The 8,080-nt window shown below is 40.0% G+C and overlaps 1 non-coding gene across 1 annotated transcript; it reads right to left on the bottom strand.

Annotated features, from left to right (window-relative positions):
- Positions 1-3,720: 3,720 nt before the first annotated feature.
- On the bottom strand, positions 3,721-3,839 carry LOC145418193 (5S ribosomal RNA). The gene has a single exon (XR_013900648.1). It is a non-coding gene; the product is annotated as a 5S ribosomal RNA (ribosomal RNA).
- Between the last annotated feature and the right edge of the window lie 4,241 nt (positions 3,840-8,080).

Genomic DNA, 8,080 nt, shown 5'->3' with positions numbered 1-8,080 from the left:
AACTTTGGGGGATAAAGTGCGTGAAAGAGTACAGCAGGGAAGGAAGGTTGTTGGTACACTGAAAGCAGTGATGAGAAATAGGGAGGTGAGTATGGAAATTAAGAAGTCACTGCATGATAGTATTGTGATCCCTACTCTGATGTATGGAAGCGAGGCGTGAACCTTGCAAGAGGGGCACAAGTCAAGAGTGAGAGCAGTGGAAATGAGTTACTTGAGAGGAGCATGTGGAGTGACGTGGAGGGACAGGTTGACGAATAAAGAAGTGAAGGAACGTTGTGGGGTGGATGTGGATGTGGTTGAGAAGATTAGGAGAAATACACTGAGGTGTTTGGACATGTGAAGAGAATGGAGAATGAAAGACTGATTAAGAGGGTGTATGTAGGTGAGGTGGAGGGAGGGAGAGGGAGGGGTAGACCGAGGATGAGGTGGAGGGATGGAGTTGAGAGGTATATGAGGAAGGGGGGGAGAGTTGGGGAGAGGGTAGTCAAATGGTGGGTGACAGAGCGACTTGGAGGCGTTTTGTCTGCGGCCACCCTTTGTGGGATTAGCGTGTCGGGCTATAGAATAGAACAGAATTGTCTTTTTCCTTTCCCTTCAAAAGCTCTTTCTGGTCTTTTCCCTGCTCTCCTTGTCTTTCACGTCCCTCCCTCCTTCGTTTCCTCATTTCCCCACTGTTTCCTTCTTCTGTACACAAGAAGTCGACATTGTCAATCTGTCTGACCACTTTTATGAACAACACACATATATATATATATATATATATATATATATATATATATATATATATATATATATATATATATTTTTTCAGAAAGGTGGTCTCTATTTGAACTCGGTAGGAGCGACATGGCTAGGTAGACTTTTGCATGGTAAAGTTGCCCTCTTCACGTGAAATTTCGCACTGCATCAGGGGACAGTCAGAGTCTGCTATGTTAACGCATGTAGTATAGGCAACAAATTTGAGGACTAAGAATCTTATTTAAATAGAAAATTATGACATCATCGGCATTACAGAGTCTTGGATTTACACAACTGACCTTGACTTTTTAGCGAAATGCTCATTAACTGAACACAGTATTTTCAGCTGTAACTACGCCAAGCTGGTGGTGGTGTTTTACTATACGTGAAAACTAGACTCCGCCCTCCTGTGGTGTCCAAACCCAGAATTACCAACACAGATACCAGTTACGTTCAACTGAATGTTAAATTGTGTAAAATAAATATATGTTTCGTCTATCATCCTCCTGCAAAGTCAATTGACACATATGAAAAACTTTATGATCAGCTTGAGGAATTTTGTTGTCAAGAGGATAACGTAATTCTTGGTGACATTAATCTACCAGTAACAAAGAGGGGTGAACCACTAACTGCACACTCAGGACAAGAGCTTTACATGAATCTTCAAGAAAGTGCCCTTTACCAATATGTAGAAAACCCAACGAAAGGAAACAATATCCTAGACATCATCTTAACTACAAATGATAAGCTAATCAACAATGGCGAAATTGGATCCAGTGCTCATCGAATTCTATGGTTAACCCGTGGATTGTGCAATTATCTTTTTTTTTTTTTTTATCCCACCCTGTGGTGTGTAAAAAATGAAGTGAAAAAGTTTCCTTTTTTTAGTTTTTGTTTATTAGAAACTTGAAGATAAACATCCAGGGCATAATCTGGTGAAAAAAAAATCTCTCTCTCTCTCTCTCTTTCCATCTGTGTAGGGCCATGCGTAAGTTTATGTAGGGGACTAGTGAAAAAATAAAAAAAAATTGTTTTTATTTATCAACTTGAAGATAAACATCCAGGGCATCATCTGGTGAAAAGAAAAAATCTCTCTCTCTCTCTCTCTCTCCGCCTTTGCATAACACCATATGTAAGTTTGCATGGGGGCTGAGTTGTTAACGGTGATGCATGGCCAGCACAGTTTGAGCTGTGGCTCGCAATGCAGTGCTACCCAGCCTGAGCTGTGGCTCGCAGTCCATGGGTTAATATTATACTGAAAAAGTGAGAGAAGCAGAAAAAAAAAAAAGTCCCAGATTGTAGTAGAGCGGATTTTATCAGACTCAGAGTGCTACTTACAACAACAGATTGGAATCAAATGACTGAAACTAATGACATAAACCAAATATGGGAAATTTTTACCAAAAACAATTATGAAGTGTTAAGTCTTGTGTACCACCAAAAGTAACAGACATCCAGCTGGTAATTGTAAACCAATGTGGGGGTCAATTGAAAGTAAGAGTAGCTTAACAGCCAAAAAAGATGCGTACCATAATTATAAAACTACACAAAATAATGATGATAAATTAGAGTATGTTAGTCTATGTCACATATCGAAAATACCTATCAAACGAAGTGAGGAAGCACTGGATATCCACATTGCTAATACGTGCTGATCAAATTCTAATGAATTTTACAGTTACATTAGAGAGAAAAGGTTATGAGTACATCAACATGCCCTCTAGAAGCAAATAATGGCAAACACACAGAAAATGAGGTTGAAATGGAGAACATTCTTTATAATTGGTTTACATCTGTTGCAACAGTAGGAAACGCTGCCAGAAGCTTACTGTGTCAGAAATTTTTATACACTCCTTTATCTGACGAGTGTTAGTCTAACACGACCTTAAATAAATTCACATGAGTCTCTTAGGAGGTTTAGGTGTAATTAATATTATAACTCACCAGAAATTTTTCTCCTTATCCCTTAGCCAATTCCCCTCAGACTTGGCCAAATCCTAAAGGTTACTTAGCTAGAAAGAGTCGGAACAATAGATGACGATGGGCCTGATGTTTGGTTGGTTGCCTGGACTTCCAAGCATCCTTAGGTGCATATTTTACAGTGTGCAACTTGAACGAGCTTTGGTAGCAGAGTGAGCAAACATGGCGAATCTCTTCTGCCTCATAGAATTCAAGAGATGCCGACTATTAATTAATTACAGGGCTAAATACAGTTAAATTACTTCATGAAATATACAAGGTGAATCTAACTTAATTTAATCTTAGTTTTAATTAAACTAAAGCCAAATATTCCCTTCATCTCCACAAGTATGTTTAAACCTCTCTCCGTTTTCTCACGAAGATACACGTCATCGTACCACGCAGGCGCAGGTAGGTCAATGGAAAATTTCTAAGTATTTACTCGTATTTACAATATAGTTGTCCACAGGGATTAAACACAGTAGCATTTAATTTATTAATAATAAGAATTATTAAAGAGAATGTAATCTCTGGGTTATAAAAACGCTTGAATTAGTCATTAACCCTCTCCTGGTTTTCCTCTGGTTATAACAAGGACAACTATTTTAAAAGGTAAAGAGCACAACCGTTCTGGGGGAAACTATATCCCACACTGTCACCCATAAACCAAGCAAACGGTACCGTCCTCAGTAACTATACAATCCACAACAGCAATATCCTTTCAGCTATAAATAGTACTAACAAATAAAACCCCTGGCCCTGATAAAATATCACCGAGAGTTCTCCAAGAAGCAAAGAATGAGATATCACTGCCACTCTGCCTTATTCAATAAATCGTTAAATACTGGGAAAGTCCCATGTAAATGGAAACTAGCAAATGCAACACCAATTTTTTTTTTTCATTCATTCATTGCCAGACGCCATGTATCCCAAACGGGGTGGCCAAGGGCTCAGAGTTAATTGTTTTACAGGGAAGGACACTAATCCTCCACCAACCCCACTTGACACGTAGGGAGAACGTTATGCCAACAGCATCTGGTGTTCCCAGGCGGTCACCCATCCAAGTACTAACCAGACTCAACATTGCTTAACTTCGCTGATCGGACGGGAAGCAGTGTACTCAACGTGGTATGGCCGTTGGCACACCAATTTTCGAAAAAGGAAATATGTCACTCCCAGGAAATTACAGACCAATCAGCTTAACATCAGTAGTGTGAAAATTGATGGAAACAATTATAAGAGATAAAACAGTTAATTATCTAGAAGAAAACAATATAATCAAAGACTCGTAGCATGGATTCAGACATCGATGTTCATGCTTAACTAAATTACTGGACTTCTTCCATGATGTTTACAAATCATACGACAAGTCAAGAGCAGTAAACATAATATACCTCGACCATCAGAAAGCCTTTGATACTGTCCCTCACAAGCATCTCGTAAGCAAAACAGAAGCCCATGAAATAAAAGGAAACTCGCAGAAATGGTTACAAGACTCGCTTTCAGACCGAAAACAGCAAGTTGTGATAAATGGAAAGGAATTCAAATGGCGTAATGTGACTGGTGGAGTTACCCAGGCTCAGCACTTGGACTGATATTTTTATTGTCTACATAAATGACGTATATGATGGTTTTAATGGTAAAATATCCAAATTTGATGGTTCTGTAGCTATTTCTTCTACTGATAAAGCAGATCTCTTCGCACAGACTTTCTCCTCCAATTCCACCTTAGACGATTCCAGTGCTGTTCCTCCATCACTTCCCCCCTCTGACTTCCTCATGGCTGACATTAAAATTTCTTCAGTTGATGTATTTTCTGCCATCACTGGCCTCAGTACTAACAAGGCATATGGGCCAGATGGGGTCCCTCCTGTTGTTCTCAAGAACTGTGCTTCTGTGCTTACACCCTGCCTAGGCAAACTATTTCGCCTTTGTCTGTCAACTTGTACCTTTCCTTCTTGCTGGAAGTTTGCTCTCATTCAGCCAGTCCCAAAGAAGGGTGACCACTCCCAACCCTCCAACTATCGTCCAATTGCTTTAACGTCCTGTATTTCAACAGTTTTCGAGTCAATTCTTAATAGAAAAATTTTAAGGCATCTTTCCTATCACAACCTTCTTTCCGATCGTCAGTATGGGTTCCGTCAGGGACGCTCCACTGGCGATCTTCTCACCTACCTTTCAGACTCCTGGTCATCCTCCTTTCGGGACTTTGGCGAAAGCTTTGCCATTGCACTTGACATCTCAAAGGCTTTCGATCGAGTCTGGCATAAATCTTTAATTTCCAAACTGCCCTCCTACGGTTTCTATCCTTCTATCTGTGCCTTCATCGTTAGCTTCCTTTCTGGTCGTTCTATAGCCGCTGTTGTAGACAGCCATCGTTCTTCTCCTAGATCTATCAACAGTGGTGTTCCTCAGGGCTCTGTCCTATCACCAACTCTCTTCCTTTTATTCATCAATGATCTTCTAAGCTGTACATCTAACCCTATCCACTCATACGCTGATGACTCCACCCTTCACCTTTCCATTCGGTTCCCGCAACGCCCATCTCAACAGTTACTTCAAGAAACAAGGGATGAGGCTATGGCACACCTAATGTCTGACTTGGCTCATATCTCTGACTGGGGTAAAAATAATATGGTTGTCTTTAATGCATCTAAGACTCAGTTCTTACACCTATCAACCCAACAAAATCTTCCACAGGTATACCCACTAATGTTTAATAATATTCAGCTTAATCCTGCATCATCCTTGAACATGCTTGGGGTTTCATTTACTCGGGACTTATCTTGGAAAGATCATATTACATCTCTTGTAAAATCTGCTTCCAAGAGATTGGGTGTGCTAAGCCGACTCCGCTCTTTCTTTACCCCTGCACAATTGTTGACTCTATACAGGGGTTTTATCCGCCCCTGTGTGGAGTACAACTCTCATGTGTGGGGAGGCTCCCCACATACAGCTCTTCTCAATAGGGTGGAGTCAAAGGCTTTTCGTCTCATTGACTCTCCTCCTCTTACTGACTCCCTTCAACCTCTGTCTCTTCGCCGCACTGTTGCATCTTTATCTCTTTTCTATCGCTACTTTAATGGTCACTGCTCCTCTGAACTGTCTGCTTGCATTCCTCCACCTCTACGACGGGCGCGTAGCACCCGTCTGGCAGCAAACTCTCATCCCTTTTCTGTCCAACTCTCTAATGCAAGAGTTAACCGTTACTCCCAGTCTTTCATTTATGCAACAGGTCAGCTCTGGAACTGTCTCCCTCTGTCTGTATTTCCTGCTGCCTATGATCTCCAGTCTTTCAAACGTAGTGTGTCCATGCATCTCAAAATGATCGGATCTTGAATTTGGCTCTCTTTTGTATTTTGTTTTTCTCCTGGAGGGAACTGTTACTGCGGGCTCATGGCCTTTGGTTCCTTCTTCCTCGCATAAAAAAAAATAATAATAATAATATAGTAACTTCAGTGGTACGGTGGCAGCATTTACAAAATGATCTTATTTCTTTGGCAAGTTGTGCAGAAAAATGGCAAATGAAATTCAACATGTAACAATGCAAAGTTCTTCATATTGGAAATAACAATGTCCATGTGAATTACAAAATGAACAGTATTCAGTTATCAAGTACAGGAAATGAAAAGGATCTTGGTGTGATGGTATCAGATGACCTAAAACCGAATAAGCAGCGTCACCGAGGTGGTTAAATTTGCAAATAAGTTGGCGGAATTTAGTGGAAGAACTACTAGTTTAAATTGGAAGAAAAGTCATACTTGCCCTGTATAACTTGCTAGTGCACCCCCGTCTCGTGTATTGTCTGTAGTTCTGGTTTCCATACTACAGAAAGGACATAGAAAAACTAGGAAAAATACAGTGAAAATTACAAAAATGATAACAAGACAGAAAGAAACCATATGAGGAGCGCCTTAAAGAACTTAAATTATTTAGCCTAACGAAGTGCAGGTTAACAGGAGACCTTACTGAAGTTTTCAAAATCATGAAAGGATATGACAACTTAGACATGACTGTTTTGAAAAAGACTGGTCGAGTCAAACCGGGAGCAATGGCTGCAAAATTATGGAAAAGCGTTCCCAATCACATGAAGCAAAATACTTCTTCTTCAACAAAATCGTAAATATCTGGAACAGATTACCCTCAGAAACCGTGAACAGGAACTCAGTTAAGATATTTGGAAACAAAATAGACAATTACTTGCACAAGAATCCTGAGCAGACTCTTGTTTTGTCCGAATAACTTACTTTTACCAGCTACATGTAAATTCATTCCCCTCTTGTCTACAAGACACCCCATGAACTAAACGTACCCATACATAGTGTTGCGTCATGTCATTATATATTTATTGATTTATTAAATGCAAATTTAGTAGTATAAGCACAAATTAGGATCAGCACAGATAGCCCTGAGTTAATAGTCACTACTCTTGCCTTTGACCTGTAATGGGCTGTGGATCACTAAGGGTACCTGTTAAATGTCGGAAACTTTGTGAGTGTTTTTTTTTTTCAGAGTTTTTAATCACCAGTAAACACGGACCAATCACAAACATCAAGAAAAACATAATAAATTATTATATTGCTGATAATAATAAAAAAGTAAGACAGCATTCAATGTATGAGGACATTATTAGAAAACCCCTGTAACCTGAATGATAAAAAAAAAAAAAAAAAGGATCCTGAAAAAAAAAAAGCTAAGAATACCAGTAACTTCACAAACACAATGGCAATAATAATAATAGTAATAATGGTTAAAAAGTATTATAATAATAATGAGAATGCACCTGCAAGGAGGGGGTGAGAGAACAATATTGTACTTTCTCCTCTCCGAGGTGTCAGCTTATTGGCCAGCTGCAGTGCAACCAGACTATCTGATTGGCTAGCTTCAAGAGGGACAAGGAAAGAGGCTGGGATATAGCCCAGTAATGCTCTCACATTTGCTTCAACACCACGTGGAGTCGACATATGAAACATAGAGAGGCTGAATTCATGGGAAAAGTGACCATACAGCTGGCAGAATTCTGGACCCAGTCACCTGCCTCAAGCACTAGTGCGAAACCAGATTTTTTTTTTTGCTATGTGGCATGACGGTGCAACACACATGTCTACTTAACCAGGATTTAGACCCCTTTGTAGGTTGTTTCTTAGCACTTTTTTGCTTCCAACATATAGAGGGATGGTTTAGCTACTTGTTGGTGCATGTAGGTGCTTTGCAGCCATTTTGGTGCTTAGCCCGGTAATGAACTCAGTGCCTCACATACACTCGGCGCTCGAGGTTCTCAAAGCAAGTAGTAAACCTCTAGGTGGAGACCTTCAGGTAGAATTGCCCCTCACATGTACAATTCCCTAAGTCGGGAAAAAAAAAAAAAAAGGCCTAACTGTGA

This window comes from Coenobita brevimanus, chromosome 112 (assembly GCF_032717465.1).
Source record: "Coenobita brevimanus isolate Jiangsu-jjx chromosome 112, ASM3271746v2, whole genome shotgun sequence".
Lineage (NCBI taxonomy): Eukaryota > Metazoa > Arthropoda > Malacostraca > Decapoda > Coenobitidae > Coenobita > Coenobita brevimanus.
Note: the sequence above shows the minus strand (reverse complement) of the source record. Positions and strands in the feature narration are given on the sequence as shown.